Genomic DNA, 15,371 nt, shown 5'->3' with positions numbered 1-15,371 from the left:
TAAATTTCTGTTTTTTACACCTTTGAAATGTCTGATGTTCATCTATAATGAAATTTATTTGATAAATAAAGCTGCAGTTATTTGGTTTTAAAAAAGATGTGTAAAAACAGCGAATATGTGTCCCCCATTGACAAAATATCAGGAAATTTCAAACACCCTTTAAACTAACTTTACAGATAATCATTTTCAAACAAACATGTTTTCAAGCTTAGGAATGTTTTGCATTTGAAATTATCTTCATATAGAAATATCAATATACTTCAAAAACATATATAGACCTGAACATAAACTGTAGAAAATGTGGAAAGATTACATAGAGAACATAAACGAAATATTCAGCAATTTTTTCATTTGTAAAGGGCCATAACTCTAGAAACGTTAAAATGATGACCCTTAATTTGAACTAGGTCTGTATTTTGTAGTAATAAGCATTGTGTACAAGTTTCATTACATTTCATTAAGGTAAACTGAAGTTAGAGAACAAAAACCAACTTTGGGTCGTACGGACAGACTTTTGTACTGATCGACACTTGGGTAAAACTTAATGCTCCCTCTGTTACAGCAGGGGTATAATTATTATAAAACTACCTCTAAGATCAGAAGGGTAAAAAGCTATAACCATCTCTTTCTTTTACTTTGTAGCATAGGTATTAAAAGTTTATAACCAAGAAAATAAGCATAGGTACAGGAAGATATGGTATGAGTGCCAATGAGACAACTCTCCATCCAAATAACAATTTATAAATGTAAACAATTATAGGCCAAGGAACAGCTGTCCACATGGTTTATTTGTACAACTTCAGTCAATGGTTAATTGTAAAAATAATATACTTTTATTGAAATTGAGGTTCCAAATCTCTAGTAAAAGTTTCCCTTATTTTGATGGTTTTGATATTTTCTTTCAAATGTCTTTTAGGATTGTAGTTTCCGTGTTATTAAATGTCTTTCTGAACATGGTTGGCTTCAGGTGTCTTTTCAAGTGAAATGCAAATTTGATAGTTTAACTTTCATGTAATAAATTACTGCTTATTTGCAGTTCAAAAGTTTAAATTCTGCTTCAAGGTTTTGTTTATAAACAAATGATTACCTACAAACTATAACCTAATCAATAATACATGTATGCCAATATCCTTTTAATGACTACCTGACCAAAGACATCTGCTGTTTGACTTGACATGACTGTTGTTCATGTACTTAACATCTGCTTTGAATAAAAAATAACACAACAATTTCAACTTTTACAAAATCAGCAGTTTTAAAAGAGTGTTGTACAAGAATCTGTTTATTGTAAACTGGTTGACCAAATACAGCTGCCATTGTTACATGGCTGTTGACCATGAACTAAACATCTGTTTTGAATTAGAAATTAAAAAACACAGGAATTTACAACTTTTACAAAATCAGCTGTTTAAAATGGAGTGGTTTAAGAACTTTTATATTATAAACATCAGGTTAGAGGAGTACAAATCAAAGAATCAGTATTGGTTAACATGGATAACACAACTGTTGCTGCCAGGCTGAAAATGAATCTTGTATCAAAATTTTGTAGTATTATTAAGGGGTGCAAGGTCAAGGTCGACAAAACAAAATTTAAAAAAAAAAAGTACCTAATAGTTAGACAAATTAAACTATGGTACATGCATAAGTCAGGTTAGCCTTAAAAGAACATTAAATCAATGTCAGAAACAAAGAAGTGTCAGCAATCCTCAGGTCAAGGCCAAAAACATTTAAGTGGAATGATCAACAGGTCAAGGCCAGAAACAGAAATATACTTAATAATATAAAGCACAAAAACTTCCAGTAGTTGAGGAACCATAACTCAGGGTCAAATGAAATGAAATTTAAAAACCTTAATAAAGAAAAGTATTGCATTAGTATGTGCATGAATCTTTAAAATAAGGCACATGAACAACGAACAGGGCAGACACAACAAGGTTTAATAACTTCAAATTTAAGGCACACACAAGAAGATGCAAGATCTTCAATTAAAAATCAGCTACAAGATAATGCAAGAACTTCAAAACAAGATCTGACAAAAAAAGGTGCAAAAACTTAAAAAAAAACTAAAGAAGTTGCAAGAACTTCAAAACAAACTATAGAAGGTGCAAGAACTTCAAAACAAGATCAGACTTTTGTTGATGCAAGAACTTCAAAACAAGATCTCACTTTTGTTGATGCAAGAACTTCAAAACAAGATCTGACTTTTGTTGATGCAAGAACTTCAAAACAAGATCTGACTTTTGTTGATGCAAGAACTTCAAAGCAAGATCAAACATTAGAAGGTGCTAGAACTCCAAATAAGTGTCAGACACAAGGTAGAGCAAGAACTTCAAATCAAGTTTAGACGCAAAGTAGAGCAAGAACCTCAAATCAAGTTTAGACGCAAAGTAGAGCAAGAACCTCAAATCAAGTTTAGACGCAAAGTTAAGAGCAAGAACCTCAAATCAAGTTTAGAAGCAAAGTAGAGCAAGAACCTCAAATCAAGTTTACACGCAAAGTAGAGCAAGAACCTCAAATCAAGTTTAGACGCAAAGTAGAGCAAGAACCTCAAATCAAGTACAGACAAAAAGTAGAGCAAGAACCTCAAATCAAGTTTACACGCAAAGTAGAGCAAGAACCTCAAATCAAGTTTAGACGCAAAGTAGAGCAAGACCCTCAAATCAAGTACAGACAAAAAGTAGAGCAAGAACCTCAAATTGAGGTCAGATAAAAAATAGAGCAAGAATATTAAATCAAGGTCAGACAAAAAGAGTAGCAAAGATCTGAAATCAAAGTCAGACAAAAGGAAGTGCAAATAATAACAAGTAAAAGTCATGTATTATAAATTTATATAAATTACTGATTAAAAAGAGAAAAAGACATCTCTTTTGAAAGAACTTTCATCAAATCAGCTCTAAGAATGAATGCTTGGGAGGCAAAACATATAAATCTTTAGGAGTAACTGAAATTAATCTATTTGAGTTTTAGGTCATTTATGAAAATACAGCAAAACTTGCTAATAAGTTGATGGCAATAAAAGATCACTCAAAATTGTCCAACCACCAAAAATAAATGCCCCACTCAAAGAGCTAAGTGCCAAGAACATAAACTAGAGGCTCTAAAGAGCCTGTGTCGCTCACCTTGGTCTATATGTGAATATCAATTTAAACAATGGACACAGATGGATTCATGACAAAATAGTGTTTTGGTGATGGTGATGTGTTTGTAGATCTTACTTTACTAAACATTCTTGCTGCTTACAATTATCTCTATCTATAACAGTACTTTCTGTGGAAAATGTTATTGAAAATCTTCAAATTTTAAGAAAATTGTTAAAAATTGACTATGAAGGGCAATAACTCCTTAGGGGGTAAATTGACTATTTTGGTCATACTGACTTATTTTTAGTTCTTACTTCGCTGTACATTATTGCTGTTTATAGTTTATCTCTATCTTAATAATATTCAAGATAATAACAAAAAAACAACAAAATTTCCTCAAAATTACCATTTCAGGGGCAGCAACCAAACAACGAAATGTCCGAATTTTACTTCCTGTCAGATTTGCTCTTAATGCTTTGGTTTTTGAGTTATAAGCCAAAAACTGCATTTTACCCCCATGTTCTATTTTTAGCCATGGCGGCCATCTTGGTTTGTTGGCCGAGTTACCGGACACATTTTTTTTAACTAGATACCCCAATAATGATTATGGCCAAGTTTGGTTAAATTTGGCCCAGTAGTTTCAGAGGAGAAGGTTTTTCTAAAAGATTACTAAGATTTACGAAAAATGGTTAAAAATTGACTATAAAGGGTAATAACTCCTAAAGTGGTCAACTGACCATTTTGGTCATGTTGACTTATTTGTAGATCTTACTTTTCTGAACATTATTGCTGTTTACAGTTTATCTGTATCTATAATAATATTCAAGATAATAACCAAAAACAGCAAAATTTCCTTAAAATTACCATTTCAGGGGCAGCAACCCAACAACGGAATGTCCGATTCATCTGAAAATTCCAGGGCAGATAGATCGTGACCTGATCAACAATTTTACTTCCTGTCAGATTTGCTCTAAATGCTTTGGTTTTTGAGTTATAAGCCAAAAACTGCATTTTACCCCTATGTTCTATTTTTAGCCATGGCAGCCATCTTGGTTGGTTGGCCGGGTCTACAGACACATTTTTTAAACTAGATACCCCAATGATGATTATGGCCAAGTGTGGTTAAATTTGGCCCAGTAGTTTCAGAGGAGAAGATTTTTGTAAAAGATAACTAAGATTTACGAAAAATGGTTAAAAATTGACTATAAAGGGCAATAACTCCTAAAGGGGTCAACTGACCATTTTGGACCTGTTGACTTATTTGTAAATCTTACTTTGCTGAACATTTTTTCTATTTACAGTTTATCTCTATCTATAATAATATTCAAGATAATAACCAAAAATAGCAAAAATTTCCTTAAAATAACCAATTCAGGGGCAGCAACCTAACAACGGGTTGTCTGATTCATCTGAAAATTTCAGGGCAATTAGATCTTGACCTGATAAACAATTTTACCCCAGTCAGATTTGCTCTAAATGCTTTGGTTTTTGAGTTATAAGCCAAAAACTGCATTTTACCCCTATGTTCTATTTTTAGCCATGGCGGCCATCTTGGTTGGTTGGCTGGGTCACCTGGACACATTTTTTAAACTTGATACCCAATGATGATTATGGCCAAGTTTGGTTAAATTTGGCCCAGTAGTTTCAGAGGAGAAGATTTTTCTAAAAGATTACTAAGATTTACGAAAAATGGTTAAAAATTGACTATAAAGGGCAATAACTCCTAAAGTGGTCAACTGACCATTTTGGTCATGTTGACTTATTTGTAGATCTGACTTTGCTGAACATTATTGCTTTTACAGTTTATCTCTATCTATAATAATATTCAAGATAATAACCAAAAACAGCAAAATTTCCTTAAAATTACCATTTCAGGGGCAGCAACCAAACAACGAAATGTCCGATTCATCTGAAAATTTCAGGGCAGATAGATCTTGACTTGATGAACAATATTACCCCACGTCAGATTTGCTCTAAATGCTTTGGTTTTTGAGTTATAAGCCAAAAACTGCATTTTACCCCTATGTTCTATTTTTAGCCATGGCGGCCATCTTGGTTGGTTGGCCGGGTCACCGGACATATTTTTTAAACTAGATACCCCAATGATGATTGTGGCCAAGTTTGGTTAAATTTGGCCCAGTAGTTTCAGAGGAGAAGATTTTTGTAAAAGTTAACGCAGGACGACGCCGGACGCCGGACGCCGGACGCCAAGTGATGAGAAAAGCTCACTTGGCCTTTCGGCCAGGTGAGTTAAAAAGTCAAATATTCATCAATATCATCTTACTAAAGATCAGGGTGATTAATAATATTAATATTCGCTAAAGAACAGATCTCAAAACTGCTGCATAATTGTTGTATATTGTTTTTTTAAAAGGTCAATAAAAAAAAGAGAAGGAAATGTTGAAAATAAAACAAAATTAGATTTAGTTCCTGGCCTGAAAAACATGTAAAAACCAATCACATTATTTTACACGTTTTTTTTTTTTAATTCCAAAACATAGGCAAAATTTAAATATATCCCTAGAACTAATGTGTCTTTCTGATATATTAACATTCAGTTTGAGCTTCAGCATTTTTATTAAAGGGCGCTAATTGCATAGTTCATATGTCCGATGAAGGAAAGTTATATGACTTAATACTGTTGATTCATAACTATTCGTTGAATACCATCTTTCGTTAATTTCTTGGGTACAGATGTACCATGAATCTAATTGTTCAACAAATTGCAAATTTTCTAAAGGTTTGAATGCACCAAAATCAAATATCAACGAAAAATCTAGGCATTTCTGAATCAACGAAAATTGGTACCTACAAAAATAAATCAATCCACAGAACCAGTATTTGTTCTTTATAAACTAGTTCAAGGTATTCTTCACATTACAATCACAGACTCTTAAACCACTATGCTAACACTTTAAGACATGTCATATCATATTTTATTACTAGTGATAAATTAAGATGGATCTTTTGACTTGAGTATTTATAGTATGTTATTTAGGTATAGACATCCTAGAGTATGATGACCTCATCACACATCATACACTAATAAAACAGAGATTTCTACCTTACACTTTTAGCATAGTAAAAGTAATCAAACACACCTGACATATGATGTATGGTAAATCAAACACACCTGACTGTTAATAAATTACAATAACAACAATGTAACCCTGTTGTCAGTGTCAATTTGTATTAAGCCGTCATGTTTACAGAGATGTTTTGTAGCTATCATTCTAAGGATAATAATGCTTTGTAGCCTTTAAACTATGAAAAAAGAATTCCAAAACTTGCAAAGCTAATGTTTTTTTCATAAAATATTGAATCTGAAGCCAAAACATATTTATGAATATGGCAAAGTAATTTGGTTGTGTTTTAAGTTCATGTTGTAGTAAAGGCAGTTATAAAAACAAACAAAACAAGCAATTATATTACAAAAACACTTACAGTTGTATATAAACAAACATTTAATTAGTTCTCATATGTATTCAATAGTATATAATTCATTCAATTATATAGAAACTAATCAATAAAGTTATGAAATAAAGCATTATTTCTAATTTTTTCAAAAATTCATTTTGAGAGTCTCTTCATTAAATTCAAATTCAAATGAAACAAGCGAATTGCAAATATTTGGTTAACCTGAGTATAGTTTTGTGTGCAATCACTGACAAATTGATAGTATAGTAAGATTTCGGTAGCGATTTGGTACAACAAGGGTCAAGCCTTAACATGAGTTGTAAAAAATGACCAACTGTTCTTTTTTTTATTTTAAAAAATAAGTTGTTTAGATAAACAGCTTCCAATCGCTCCATGATTATCATATATATCTATTTTTTTTTCAAAAACAACATATGCTGTTCAAATGTTTGAAATCAGAGCCTTTGATTTCCTATAAATAAATATCTAATGTTTTTTTTAAATATCTATACACAGGTAACATATGCTGTCAGTCAGGTATCCTGATATTATACAGAATCTAAGTACATTTAATTTTTCTAAAATTTAATCAAATTATCAAACAAGATTCTAGCAAATGTGACTTCACATTTTATCACTTTAATATTTTCTGCATCATTTGATATGAGTATTTTCGGTATGTTTCGAGGGTGCTAAGTATAAATGGTAACTTTGTATCACTACCTCAAATGCTTTTTTTCATCCAGACTTAAAGGGCTGTACAGTTTCCTATAGTTGCTCAGTGCTCACTGTCACTTCATTTTTAACTCTGATGGATAGTTGTCTCATTGGCAAACATACCAAAACTTCTCATTTTTTTTGTCTTGAACATTAATTCTTGATAAAATCACTGAGAAAACCACTAAATAAATGGTGTGAATTTCAGATGTAAAACAAACATTTTGTTTTTATATACATTAAACCGTTGGTTTTCCCGTTTGAATGGTTTTACACTAGTATTTTTGAGGCCCTTTATAGCTTTTTGTTCTGTGTGAGCCCGTGTTGAAGGCCATACTTTGACCTATAATGGTTTACTTTTATAAATTTGTTATTTGGATGGAGAGTTGTCTCATTGGCACTCACACCACAGCTTCCTATATCTATTTTAATAGTTATATGTAAACACTCTTTTTTTCTTACCACATATATCAGGGGCAAATCCAGCCATTTTTAAAAGGAGGGTTCCCAACCCCGGATTATTGTTTTTTTTTTCTAACTATATATCCGTATTCAAATGCATTGATCTTCAAAATAAAAGGGGGGTCCAACCTCCGGAACCCTGAGCCCCTGGACCTGCCATATTTTTTTCAAGATACTCAAGGGCATATATGCAGTTATAACTGAACATTGTTAATCAGATGGCAGATGGTCAGCTGAGGAAAAGAAATTGTGTCATCCTAAGTACAGCTGTACTGGACATCCATCAATCTCTTTTAGTTATTTCTTATGATGAACTTGTTTTGCAAATAAAAGATGATTAAATGTGTCATTTTAAAAAACAACAGATGCTGTTCAAATGTATGCAATCAGAGCCTTTGATTTCCCATAAATAAATATCTAATGGTTTTTTAGATATCTATACACACGTAACACATGTTGTCAGTCAGGAATCCTGATAATACAGATTCTCAGTTCATTTAATTTTAATTTTCTTTTATTAAAATTCTTCTTTGATTTTTTGACAATTAAAACGAGCAAGATGCTTACAAATGTGACTTCACATTTTATCACTTAAATATTTTCTGCGCTATATTTACTTACTTCTTATGATGAACTCAAAAGTTTTGCAAATAAAAAATGATTAAAAGTGTCATTTTAACAAGAGTGCACACGCTGAAATGTCTCGCCTTCTATGCTAATCATTGATATTATGTTGATAGTCCTAAGTATAAAGCTAAGCTTTAATACAACTGTCACATAAACTTAACATTAACCAAGATAACTAAACAAAGACCAATGAACCTTGAAAATGAAGTCAAGGTCAGATGAACCATGCCAGGCAGACATGTACAGCTAACAATGCTTCTATACAACATATATAGTTGACCTATTACTTATAGTTTAAGAAAAATAGACCAAAACACAAAAAACTTAAAACTGTGCAATGAACCGTGAAAATGAGGTCAAGGTCAAATAAAACCTGCGCGACTGACATAAAGATCATAAAATATTTCCATACACCAAATATCGATGACCTATGGCATATAGTATTAGATAAAAAGACCAAAACTCAAAAACTTAACTTTGACCACTGAACCATGAAAATAAGGTCAAGGTCACATGACATCTGCCCGCTAGATAGGTACACCTTACAATCATTCCATACAACAAATATAGTAGACCTATTGCATATAGTATGAGAAAAACAGACCAAAACACAAAAATTTAACTATAACCACTGAACCATAGAATGAGGTCAAGGTCAGATGACACCTGCCAGTTGGACATGTACACTTTACAGTCCTTCCATACACCGAATATACTAGCCCTATTGCTTGTAGTATCTGAGATATGGACTTGACCACCAAAACTTAACCTTGTTCACTGATCCATGAAATGAGGTCGAGGTCAAGTGAAAACTGTCTGACAGACATGAGGACCTTTTAAGGTACGCACATATCAAATAAAGTTATCCTATTACTTATAATAAGAGAGAATTCAACATTACAAAAAATCTGAACTTTTTTTCAAATGGTCACTGAACCATGAAAATGAGGTCAAGGACATTGGACATGTGACTGACGGAAACTTTGTAACATGAGGCATCTATATACAAAGTATGAAGCATCCAGGTCTTCCACCTTCTAAAATATAAAGCTTTTAAGAAGTAAGCTAACACCGCCGCCGCCGCTGTAGCCGCCCCTGCCGGATCACTATCCCTATGTCGAGCTTTCTGCAACAAAAGTTGCAGGCTCGACAAAAACTACATATGCTGCTAACATGTATGTAATGACAGAGCCTTTGATTTCCCATAAATAAATATCTAATGTTTTTTTTAAATATCTATACACACATATCAGGTATCCTAATAATATAGAATCTCAGACTCACAGTTCATTTAATTTTAATTTTCTCTTATTAAAATTCTTTTTTGATGTTTTACAAATTAAAATAGGCAAGATGCTACCAACTGTCCAGTTTTTATACTAACAATACATGACAAAAGATGATTACAGCGGATTCCATTGAGTGTGTAGCAAAAGGTAATATCTTTGGTTAGCTTGCTTGTCAGCTGAACCGTGAAGTCATTATAAGGTCAGGTATACTACCCTCCTTTCAAAGTAGAATAGTCCAACAGACAGATAGACTGGTTTTCTGTCGGACTAGTCTATTCTTAAAGTAAGGTAGTTTACCTAAGCTAACAATGACTTCATGGTTCAGCTAGCAAGCAAGCTAACCAAAGATATTACCTTTGGCTACACTCTCAGTAGACTCCGCTGTAAAAGTGTCAATCTAGTACATTTCAAACTTCAAATTTAAAATTTTTTTAAAATATCACTGTTTGCAAAAAGATCAAAGATCAATAAGTTAATCATTTTACATAAACTACGTAGTCAACATAAGTACCGAAAAACAAGTTTGAACTCAAATTTTACATGTATACAATATCGGGTCAAAAGTTTATCTTTTTTATAACATTGACCTTATATTGTTTTTAAACTGCATCTAAAAAGACTACAGTTATGTTGTGAAAATTTTAACACAAAAATAGTTAGTATTTTCCTTCCCTAAATGAATCCCAAACTGTGAAAAACCTTCATCAGTAAAGTAAATGTAAATGCATTTGATTCAATACATTTGTTTTTGAATAACCAGTTGCCTGATCATATATAAAGATGACCTTTTTCTATAAAATAAGTCTAGTTAATTTCTGCATACCAGGTTAAATCCATTCTCCAATAAATTACATAACATTTACATATTTTTCTATGAAACATAACTTGACACACAATGTATAAGTCCATCTGCTGTGGATAACCATTAAACCAATTTATTCGATTTTATAATTAACTATTTGTCTTTTCACAGTGCAAAAACTTAAAAACAAGACATCAAAGCAGTAACTTAAGTCTTTATCATTTTCTCATTTGCTATTGCAAATCTTCGTAAAGCTTTAAAGAATTTTCTTTCAAGTTCCAATCCTAACATTTTCTACAATCCTAGCTTAGGAGCTTGTGTTATTTTGAAGACCAGTAATTAAAGAGCTCACTTGTTCTTATTTGAACTTGAACAAAACATTGTACGTAAATACTTTATGGCGTAATACCCTAGTCAATCAACATGGAGCCTCAAGTGCAATGACTCTGCACTGTATAGCACAATTTGTTCAAGTTCCTTAAAATATCACAAAGTTGTATTTTGTTAAAGTTTGATTTTTCATTTTGATTTCTTTTACTTCTTTGTTGTCACTGGGTTACTGTCACATTGATGCATACCTCACACCTTTTCTTATTCATAGCATGGTCAACTGTAACGTCACAGGTCTTCAAGATACAAGAAACACCAAATAAGACAAGGTATATATACAATGTAATCAATGTTAAAAAAAAGGAAATTACTGTATAAAAAGGATAAGATCATGAACAAGAATCTAGGGTAACTTAATATGCTTCCCTTCATACATAGGTCAGGAATGCAGCCATTGCTTATGGGTTCAATCTACCAAGCTCCCATGCAGAGTTTTTGGAAAACAAGGACCAATAACTCTGAATTGGAGATTGTCATCAAATGTGACCTATAGTCATTTGAACAGCTTGAATGAACATATTTTCAAATCCATTTTTCATAAAAACTTTGCCTAAATCCATAATTCTCAAATTATTATTTTTTTGTTAATTCAAAACTTGAATGCAGGAGTCCTATTAAATGAAAGTCTCTTATCTTATACCATAAAACAATTATATTGAAGGTAGTAGAGTTGCCTGTAATTGCCTACATCCACTTCATTTGAACTTTGGAGGATAGTTGTCTCATTGGCAATCCTACCACATCTCCTTATTTTCATATAACACAAAAATTCCAAATATGCTGGATAATAACACTTTCCCTGAATAAGATAAATGCTAATACAGCTATAACGGCCCTAACTTTACCAGTACAGAGATACCTACTTCATCCTAAATAAATTGCGTCCTAATTAAATAAGCCTACACATTTTGCCGAGTTCTCCAAAACATCATTGATTGAACGTGAACATATGATGATATTAATGGTGTTAACCTCTCTTTCACATGTCATCCCTCATTCTATACAAGGATTGATAGACCATTAATTGACGCTCGTCACTTTACCAAACGTATCACTATGTTGATTCAATAGCCACGGCTTAGAGTTACGATGAAAAATAAGTCTGACACTGTTGGATTAAAATTGAGGCTTGATTCCTTTAAGCTGAAGAACAAATTTTTCATGGGAATCACTGGAGGTGCAATTTCAAAGTTTTTGTCACACTGCATGGTGCAACTCAAAAAGTTAAATGTATTAGAATTAATCATTGCAGTGTGAAGTTTGAAAAAAAGGAAGAGTATAGTTACTGAGTTGATTAAGATATATGTTACAATGTCTGAAGTGAGTCTAGCAGTACGAGATGCCATAGGCTATTTTTTCATAAAGGCAACATCTATCAAGCATATCACTTTATATCAATTGACCTTCTTATTTCCCCTAATTGACACTTGTGTAGCAAAAATTAAGGCTTGCTGTTAACAATGTCACAATCTGCTTTAGTATCCAGTGCTTTCGTACTGTATGATTAAAATAAGATGAGGAGATGTGGTTACCATTGCAAATGAGACAACTATCCGCTAGAGACCAAGAAATGACTTAAAAGTCAGCAAACTTTATGTCGCTGTAAAGCGCATATTGTAATTGTAAATTTTAAGTGTATACGTAATGAAAATGTGCAAATTTACAGGTAAAGTTGACTTTAAAATTCTGGCTATTCAGCTTACATCAATTTTGCTTTTGTTGGCTAAGCTGCAATACATGTGTTTTCTTTCTTTTTGTATTTGACTTCCTAATTGTTTTCCAAACCTGCAAAACCCTCATTGGTAGTCAAGGTCCTTAACATCTCCCCTCATCATTCCAATTGACTGATTTTACTGTGATAGAGATATTGCAAGTATCTTTGACATGCAGAGAGCATGGCAATTTTTCTACTGGATGCACAAGATTTGTTCCCATTTTGACCAGACCCTTTCACAGATCCTTTAATGATACTAATTTTGTCAGAGATACTGCAAACATTCTCTAGTTTTTAGTGTATTGAGAATGACAGAGGTCACAGTGAGCCTTATATAATAATTTTCAAAGAGATAAAATTCTGAAAATTTATTCAGTGGCATGCTTGGTTTCCTGAGAAACATAGAACACTGACAGCAAGCTGCCATACTTGTCATCATATCACAACAAATTGCATTTAAAACAGATCAGATTGGACTAACAGAGTACAGTTTTAGACAGGAAAACAAATTTAAATTCAGATAATACAATGCAATATCAATGCGATCAATGCACGATGCACAATAATTCAATTACCATGCAGGCATTAACTGCAGAATAGATTAATAATGCAAATACTTGCATATGCTGTAATCCATAATAAGAAAGAATTAATCTTGATTTGATATGAAAACCTTCAAGTTTAAGCCTCAGAGTATCATTTCAAGAGCTGAAGAAATGACTTATCTCTAGAGAGAGAACCTAACGAAATGATGTTAGTGTACCAATGGTATTTCATAGTTATTATTTATCTCAACTTGATGTATGTTATATATATCAACAATTATTTTACGTAAACTTTAAATTTGAATTAAGGGCCTCAGAAAAGATAAAGTTGAAGATTTTCTTCCTCCCTCCCTGTTATGTTTCATGTTAAGTAATTTTTTTACTATATTGATAGCTCTGCAAGCCTTTCACTGAAAACGAATTTCCTTTGTTGTGTAATGTTTTTATTATGATTTCTTAAGGAAGTCCATATACTACTGAACCCATTACAAAAACGAATTAGTTAATGGCTGACCACTCCTTACTATTAATCTGAATTGTATATAGCATATAAGTTCTGGTTGAGGTACTAATTTAGACTGAGACTGATTTAGAAATGTAAATTAAAAAAGCCTATTCATTTTTTTGTATGTGATCTTTAAAAAGTAACCAGGAAAAAAAGATTAATTGTTGTATTTAGTGCATAAAGAAAAGAAAATCAACTATTTCTAAGTGCTTTGTTTTTCATATTTACGTTACAACATTTAAAACTTTTGGAGCTCTTTTGACTTTCCGATCCTTCCAACTTGTTAGACATGTATCAATCTTCTAACATCTCTTTAATAAATAATTTTTAATGAAAATCAAGAGACTCAAATTTGATTAATTGGTGGATGCTTAACATCCAGTGGCAAATACAAATTTCTAACTGCAAATTTAGGAGGAAATAAAAAAAGTTTTTATTTGTTGGCATTGAAAAGTGTGTCAAACAGGAGAAAAGACCAGAAATTTAGAAATTTAAAATGAGGATCAGGGAACAAATTTTGCCTTTCAACAGAATTGCCTCTGAAAATGCCAATAAGTTTTTGGTAGTGTGTTAATAATTTTTACATCTAGTCTTAAATTGGGTTGCTGTCTTATTGACAAATGGTGGACATTAATGTTGAAGACAGTACTGGTAAGCTGATCTTCAAACATTGTTTTTTTCTCAAGCTATTAGTCATCGGGTTGCTGTCACATTGACGTACACACCAATCCTTTCATTCATATAAATTTTCTAGCGTTTCTGAATGTTGTCTCTATACCTTTTAGTCCTAATCAAGACATAACATCAATTACAGTGTAAAGATATACTTTCAAGAATGGAAAAGACAAGTCTCATTTGTCAAATTTGATGATTCCGTGTTACGATCACGGGTCAATAAAGGTTACTTAACCCTTGACACTGTTCGTCATTAATTACACAGTACAAAGACAAGAACACCTTATTTAGATATAAATTCTATGTCTTAAGTAAAAGAAGTAAGAAAAAGTCTAGACGTGTTTCCAACAGTAAATACCAAGAACAAAATTCCACAATGCCAGAAACTCAAGTTAACTATTATATCTATAACACAACTATTGCCTGCTAGCGGTATAACAAGTAAAATAGACCGTTCCCATTTAAAAAATTGATTACGAGACAAAAATGATTAATTTGAGCTTATTACGTTCAATAAAAAGTGGTCATTAATTTAGTGTTAGCATGCAGGAGATAATTATACATTATAAAATGACCCAGGCTGACTAGTGCATTATTTGCCGAAACAAAATATCTATAAAACCCCAGCTCATTTTGTTTACTCAAAAATATGATCTGACGCAGACTGGAAAGTGGAATAAATAATTTACCCCCATTACTTAATTCGGAAAATGAATCAGATATTCTTATCTGAACCAATCCTACAAAACTGAAGAATAAATTCTGTCAAGTTCATTTTTTAATCGTTAATTTTCAAGTGTATCAATTCTAATATTTCAGTACTGTTTGGGCAGCTTTTCAAGATTATTTCAGGATCTTTGTCTTAAAATAGGTAGATTAAAAAAAGGGGACATCTAAATATCATAAGTCAAAGTTTAAAAGACAAGAAAAGATGGTTTGTGAAAGGTAAACAGACATGAAACCACGGTCCATCCAAGATAAAGACATTAAACCGTGGTCTGTCAAAGATAAAGACATGAAACCACAGTCCATCCAAGATAAAGACATTAAACCGTGGTCTGTCAAAGATAAAGACATGAAACCACAGTCCATCCAAGATAAAGACATTAAACTGTGGTCTGTCAAAGATAAAGATATGAAACCATGGT

At 32.2% G+C, this 15,371-nt stretch overlaps 1 protein-coding gene across 1 annotated transcript in view; it reads right to left on the bottom strand.

Annotated features, from left to right (window-relative positions):
* The window catches only part of LOC143069397 (cleavage and polyadenylation specificity factor subunit 2-like), a 178,460-nt gene that overhangs the window by 130,781 nt on the left and 32,308 nt on the right, over positions 1–15,371 (bottom strand). The gene's annotated exons all lie outside the window — the stretch shown is intronic.

This window comes from Mytilus galloprovincialis, chromosome 3, assembly GCF_965363235.1.
Source record: "Mytilus galloprovincialis chromosome 3, xbMytGall1.hap1.1, whole genome shotgun sequence".
NCBI lineage: Eukaryota > Metazoa > Mollusca > Bivalvia > Mytilida > Mytilidae > Mytilus > Mytilus galloprovincialis.
Note: the sequence above shows the minus strand (reverse complement) of the source record. Positions and strands in the feature narration are given on the sequence as shown.